The sequence below is a fragment of the Acomys minous genome, assembly GCF_964271855.1.
Source record: "Acomys minous genome assembly, chromosome: 8".
NCBI classification, from domain to species: Eukaryota; Metazoa; Chordata; class Mammalia; order Rodentia; family Muridae; genus Acomys; species Acomys minous.
The window spans coordinates 39177062-39184158 of NC_140489.1; the positions used below are offsets into that span (position 1 = coordinate 39177062).

At 37.6% G+C, this 7097-nt stretch overlaps 1 long non-coding RNA gene across 2 annotated transcripts in view; it reads left to right on the forward strand.

The window, feature by feature from the left end:
* LOC311603760 overlaps positions 1-3723 on the forward strand; it is a 15286-nt gene extending 11563 nt beyond the window's left edge. Inside the window, exons 3-4 of one of the 2 annotated variants that reach the window (XR_014781238.1) lie at positions 1-116; positions 2915-3723. This is a non-coding gene — a long non-coding RNA (uncharacterized lncRNA). The remainder of the gene's footprint in view (positions 117-2914) is intronic. The other variant, XR_014781239.1, reaches the window with a different exon arrangement.
* The last annotated feature ends 3374 nt before the right edge of the window (positions 3724-7097 follow it).

The following is a 7097-nucleotide window of genomic DNA, read 5'->3' on the forward strand; positions in this document are numbered from 1 at the left end:
ATATTCCAAAATTTGGTCTCTTCAGCAAAGATGCAGCCCTTGAAGAAGGCTGACATATGGAAAGTGTGAACATGAGATTACAAGCTGCCAACAACCTTTAATCATTATTATTCACAGTAAGTCCTGATGAGTAACCGGATGATCAGAACGAGGTTTGACTGCCCAAGTGCAGCACGGATGCTCTCAGCGAGGGGATGAGCGGCCCACAGTCCGCCAACAGGCGAAAGAATTGTCAACCCAAGTCTGAGGTCTTCTGCTCAAGTGAAGATCACCAGGCAGTCTCGAAAGGCAGAAACTGCACATAGAGTTGAAATTAATTCTTAAAAGAATAGTGTCTGAACTCATGGGACAATAGGAGGCTGACAAGTTTGAAAAAATTGGCCACATCTTCCAGCAAAGATCAGATACTGAAAGCACTCAAAATTTGTAGAGACTTCCCTGTGCTAGCGGAAGTGAAAACTGAAACATTTCTGCAAAGTAATTAGGTGAGATAGAATATATCAAAAACCTTTAAAATAAAGGTAATGGAAAATTTTGTTATGTTAGCTGTGAGAGAATACACATAAAGGAATGTACTATATTTATTTCTGTTTGAGGAGACAGTTCAATTTGCAATTTTAAAGAAATGTTTATGGGCTAGGGAGACTGTTCAGCAGGCTAGGGTATTTGCTGCACAAACATGAGGATCTGAATTCAAATTTCTAGCACCACACATACAACACACACAAATGTGCACAAATACATTCGTGTACACATGCACACATCTGTGTGCACACACATGCACAAGCATATACACACACATGTATACATGCACCACACATACAACACACACAAATGTACACAAATCCATGCATGTGCACATGCACACACATGTGTGCACATACATGAGCAAGCATATACACACACATGTATACACGCACCACACAAATACCACACACACATTAAAAAAGCTTTATTTAAATTTTTTATTTATTTTGCATGTATGTGGTGTGTGTATGTGTTCGTGTGGGTGTGTATACTAGTGCATTCAGGGGCATATGGGTGTGGCAGCCAGAGGCTGATGTCAGGTTTCTCCTCGGTGTCTCTCCTCTGTACTTGTCAAGACAAGGTCTCTCACTGAATCCTTCACTCAGTGTTTGCAGGCTCGCTGGCCAGGGAGCTCCAGGGATCTGCTTCATCTGCCTTCCCAGTGCTGGAGATGTGCACCACTCAGCCTGGCTTTTAGTGGGAGTGATAAAGATACGAACTCAGCTCCTCTCGCTTGCACAGCGGGCACTTTACCAATTGCCTCGTATGATCAGCCCCCACCTTAGTATTTATCTCAGAAAATTTTGTGACTTATTTTACAGAAGCGGGATAAATGCAAAGATAAATGAACATTGATTATATATTTGTGAAAACTGGAAACAACCTAAATGTCTAAGAATAGGAAGATAAATGAATAAATTGTGATTTATCCATGCAATGACATGGGGCCATTAGAATAATATTTTAGGGCTGTGTAAGAAAAAAGAGAAGATGCTAAAAATACAATGTCAAATAAAAAATAGCCATTAGACTACATTTGCATATGTGGAAGCCTGGGGAATGCATTAAAATCAAGGTTTAAAAAATATATATCATTCCCCCATTTTTCTGAAATTCTCAAGTTTCTCTAACAAGCATGTATGAACCTCTAAAAGAAAAACTTTGTTTTTATAAAATCAAATCATACCAATTTATAAGTAGAAAGTATAGTGAGTAAGATTTTCCACAACATGGTTGCTAAGTGAGCATTTATGGCTTGTATAATGGCAGAGCAGGCTAAAAGTTTAGTATTGTGAAATTGTTTTTAAAATGAAGTATCTTAAAATTGAAAAGAAAAGTATAGTATGAAAGAAAGAAAATATGGAAAGAAAATATTATGCATATTTACACGTATAACACAAAATTAAAAACAAAATTCCTCAGTCAAATCACTTGGAAAAATTCTGACAACAAAGGACAGCTGTCTCAATTAGCATTAAGACCTCGAAAAGACAACTCTGTTTCCTTTTCACATTCCCGTGAAAGAGAGTGAATTGCCTGACAGCCATGTCGTAGAGGTGAGGGAAGAAGAAAGAGAGAGACCTGGACGGCTGTGGGTAGTGTTCTGCAGGAGTCAGGAAACAAGAAGGGGCTGGAGAGATGGCTCAGCTGTTACGAGAGCTTGCACACAATCATGAAGACGGGCATTTGGATCACACTGCTCACAGAGTAAGAAGAGCATCCTACAAAGTATCTCTAACTCCAGCTCCAAGAGATCTGATGCCCTCTTCTGGTCTCCATGGGACACACAAATATGTGTGCGCGCACACGCACACACATACACGCACAAACACACACACGTAAATAAATCGTTTTTAAAATTAAAGTGAAAAGGAACTTCAGGAAAAGCTGCTGCTGAGGAGACAGTGAAGGAAGAAGGGCTAATGTTCTGTGCTCAGAGTGCATTCTTTAGAGTTGTTATCGAGAATCCAAAAGAAGAGTAAAGCAAGTCCTAATGATTATTCTGTGGCTCCCCAGCTGTGTGTCCTTGAATATGAGAATGGGCCAACTGAGGCTTAACCCAAATTATCCGAGTTATAGCACGATCCCCAAACTCAATACCTTGGTCGCCCCAGATAGGTGGTTATGGACCTTTAGAAATCATGACCTGAAAAACTACTAGTCTAGACTAGTGGTTGCCAATGTTTTCCTCTCCCTGGCCATACCTGAGACAGATGACATTCTCAAATGCACACATACCCATGGTATATACAGTATTGGGATATTTCTCTCCGAGTTAAAAAAAAATTAACTCCAGCAAACATAGTGTTATAAAGAAAACGTCACTGTACTTTGATCTACTTTTGAAAATGGTGAATCATTCATGAATTTTGATTGTCTTCAACAGGCTCAGCATTGGGCAGGACAACCAAGTGATTACCTTGAAGCTCAGACTAAGGGGCAGAGCTGCGTAGGTGTTATACCTTATTCTTTCTGCCTAAATGTAACTAAAGCCACTCTCAAGGTTGCTGTCTGTGATGATGTCCAAGGCAGCTTGTGAAATGACGACAATGCAGCCCCCTTCCAAGGTTGCTGTCTGTGATGATGTCCAAGGCAGCTTGTGAAATGACGACAATGCAGCCCCCTTCCAAGTAGGGATATCTTGGCCACGCAAAGCCACTGAGGAGCCAGAGCACCACGGTTGTCTGGACATGGCCTTGAACTATAACTTTCTCCAGATCAAGAGAAAGTTGATGTCACTCACAAGAAGGTTACATTTTTTTCATTTAAAATGGGCTCTTTTGTTTTGCAATCGCACTCAGATGCAAGAACTATACCTGGTAATATTTCTTCATTTACGGATACATTATTTCAGCATTTACTGTAGGTAGCCACTGTTCAGGCTCTAGGAATTTAGCAATGCAGAAGGGAGACCTATAAGACTGATCTCTGTGCCGGGGACGTGGTGGAGCCCTAGTCTAGCATAGGTGAGGCCTTAGGGGTCAATCTGTTCTCTGGGGAAAAAAAAGAAAAACAAATACAAAACATTTCAAGGAAACAATAACAGCAAAGGTTAGTCTCTACTTTCATTCCAGTGGGTGGAGAGAGGTTCTAGACAAGAAGCGAAACTGAAGTATTGCTGGCTGATTTGTTCCCTCACTTCGTTCATTTACTTACTTCCCTAATGTGTACTGAAAACACCTAATGTATCCCAAGCACTCTAAATGTCTTCACACAAAGTATTCCTTTCAATCTAATGCTGAGTAAAAGTATATTCTGAATGTTTTTTTTTCTTTTACAAACCCACAAATAGAATTCACCACAATAGTCAAAAGTCATAAAGCAATCAACATATCCAACACAGGAAACTTCTTATGTTAATTATAAGAATTCATTACAAAATGACATATTAAGTAGCCAGTACAAGAACCTCTGTGTGCTGATATGGAACATTACCTAAGAGAAAGTGTTTGTTTGTATTTTAATTTTATATACTTTATTACAAAAAAGCTTGCAAGCAGGACATGGTGATGCATATCTGCCTGTAATCTTAGCACACAGGAGGCAGAGGCAGACAGAGCTCTGTGAGACAAGGTCAGCTTGGTCTACATAAGATGTTCGAAGACAGTCAGGGCTACATAGACACTGTCTCAAAAACAAACAAAAACCTAAAATAAATCCTTGCAAATAAATAAAAATGTCATATGCCAAGAACAGCCTATATTCAAAGTCTGTACAACTCAGTAAATGTCTATGCAAATTGAAACAGGCCTGGAGCTTCACATGAAGCTTTGTAGTTTCAGTACTGAGTATATTCTATGCACCTATCTGCAGCAAATCAAGATAAATTCATGACAATTATAATTACAAAATCGTCTCATTTCTTCTTTCATAACTCATGTCCATTACCTGCATTCAGTCCTTCATCATCACCTTATCCTTAGCTCTTCTTTTCCCTTTTCTTCATGTTATACTATACCAGAATGCACATTTGTTCACATATATACACATATTACTGGATAGATTTCATATATGAGAGAGAACATGCAGTTTCTTTTATTCTTGAGATAGTGTGACCTCACCTACATTCTAAGTGTATCCATCTTCTGAAAATATAACTTTTTATATCTGAGCAGCATCCTATTCAGTATATGTATACATATACATATAGACACACATTTGTATACATGTATATATGTATTGTATATACATACACACACATACTGAATTTTCTTATTCATCTCCTGATGGACAACTACATTGATTCCAATGCTCTATAGCAAGTAAAGCAGCAACAAACATGGGGTACAACTGTCTCTATAGTATGCTGTGGCATCTCTGTGTATATGCCCAAGGGCTATATGAAAATAAACTTTCTCCACAAAGTGGGAGAAAATCTTTACTAGCTACACTTCAGACAAGGGAGTATTTCAAAAGAATTTCACAAATTAAATACCAAAGAAATAAAACTGCCAGTCAACAACTGGGCTAGTTTTTAAAAGAAGAAATGTAAATGGCCAACAACTATTTTAAAGATGGTCAATATCCCTAGGCATCAAGGAAATGCAAGTTAAAATGACTTTGAGATTCTACCTCACCCCAGTCAGAATGATCATCATCAATAAATCTGACAGCAAATGTTGGAGAGGATGTGGAGAGAAAGGAACTCTTATTTGCAGTTGGTGGAGGTGGAAATTAATATAATATAGCCATTGTGGAAGTCAGCTTGGGGATCTCTCAAAAATTAAAACCAGAACTACCATATGACCCAGGGAAAGTGTTGTTATGAGAAGGGAAAATTTTAAAACAAGGTTTGAAATCAGAATGCCTTACATATTTGTATTTGTAAAGCACACAAAAAGCTGTATAAATAATTCAATAGTGATTACTTCAGGATTGCAGAACTGGCGATTTAGGATGGAGAGGAGTACACAGTTTTGTTTATATAGTCATCCTTCTGTAAGCTCGAAAGTTAACCACATATATTAATTATTTTTTAGTTAAAATTCTTACTATTTTTTTTGTTCATAAAAGTTTTGGCCTTCTAAGAGCTTGATCAAGACATAATTGGCTTGCTCAAATACAAGGAAATTTAGCTTCTGTGTTCTCAATCTAAGAACAAAATAGGGAAACACCATATTAAAGAAAAACATTTTAATTTTATGTTTTTAGGTAAGTGCAGAGATCTGGGAGGAAGGGCAGGTGGGACCCTGAGTCAGAGCTGAGAAGCCCAAGGTGAAGGAGAAGGCTTAGGAAAGATGTAAACGTCTCTTTCCTTTGTATGTGAAATAAAATTAATATTTGTTCAAAGTATACAGGATTGTTGGAAAGGGTTAGAAGTGAAAATACAAGGCAGGTTATCTGGATGAGGTAAAAGCAGTTGCTAGGGTTTATAATATGGTTTGATTGTCCTGGCTGGATGAAGAAGCAAGAGAAAATGTGGTCCAGAATATCAATTGCTCAGTTCCTTCACATCACCAGTTGGAAGGCACATCCCCCAAGCCTGCTGATTTGGAAAATCCTTATTTTTGCAAGGACTGAATTCCCTTGCTTGCTATTTATCAGCATTCTGCTGACAAGTATTGTTCCTTCTCTGTCCTAAGATCCCCTCCTCACCTTTTTGTTTTCCTTATTAAACTATCTATTCTTTAAAAGAAAAAAAAAACCTAGCTCAGTAGCTCAACCATTTAAAAAGCTCTTTTAATCTCATTTGTCAATTATTAATGGACTTATTTTTCTCCAGTGTTTCCTATGCCTCAGACATATTAGAGGAAACTTTAGATCCCCAAGGCTGTTATTATATCACTGGCTCTTTTTTTACTGGCTTAAAAAATCAGACTCAAACTTAATTAATTGTATATACCATTGTCCCCACTACTACCTTTCTACTTAACTGTTTGCCCTTCCAAATACAGTGTTCTGGAAGATCCCTAGTAGGTCCAGCCAGATGTATATTTGTTTTGAGGAAATTATTAAATGAGTTATAATTCTCAGTGATTGTTTCTTGGTTATTTGAGCACAATCTGGTCTTTTCCAACTTAACAATTCTTTAAATATGAGAGCGTTTGGATACACAAAGAAGCAGCTTGTTTAGTAGGAATTTCATACTTTTCCCTAATTTTGATGTGTTATTGGTTTCTTTTTCTTTTTTAAAAAAATAGGCTTATTTGGAACTTAAAAAAAAAATCCTGACTTCTAAATGTTCCTTCTGCTCACATCTAATTCTAAGGGCCATTTTAATGTTCTCTTTGCTTTTCAGTATTCACTCAGTACCATTGAATAGCAGACTGAAGAATAAGGGGGAAAAGCCTTTTCTATCAGGAGGATAGTGGAAAGAACATGAGGTGCAGAGTTGTTAGTCGCTTGTTAACCTTTCCGCATCACATTTTATTTTATTATTATTAGCTTTCTTGATTCAAGCTTTTCCTATCCCTTCCTTCCCATCTAGAATCAATCATCTCCTCTCTTTCCTTATCTAATATTGAGGAAATGGATAAGAAATTTTGCAAAAACGTCATGAATGCCTGTGAAAAGGGCATTATGGAAATGTCCAGTATTATTATGCTGGACTTTTGCCATTATTCTGTGTG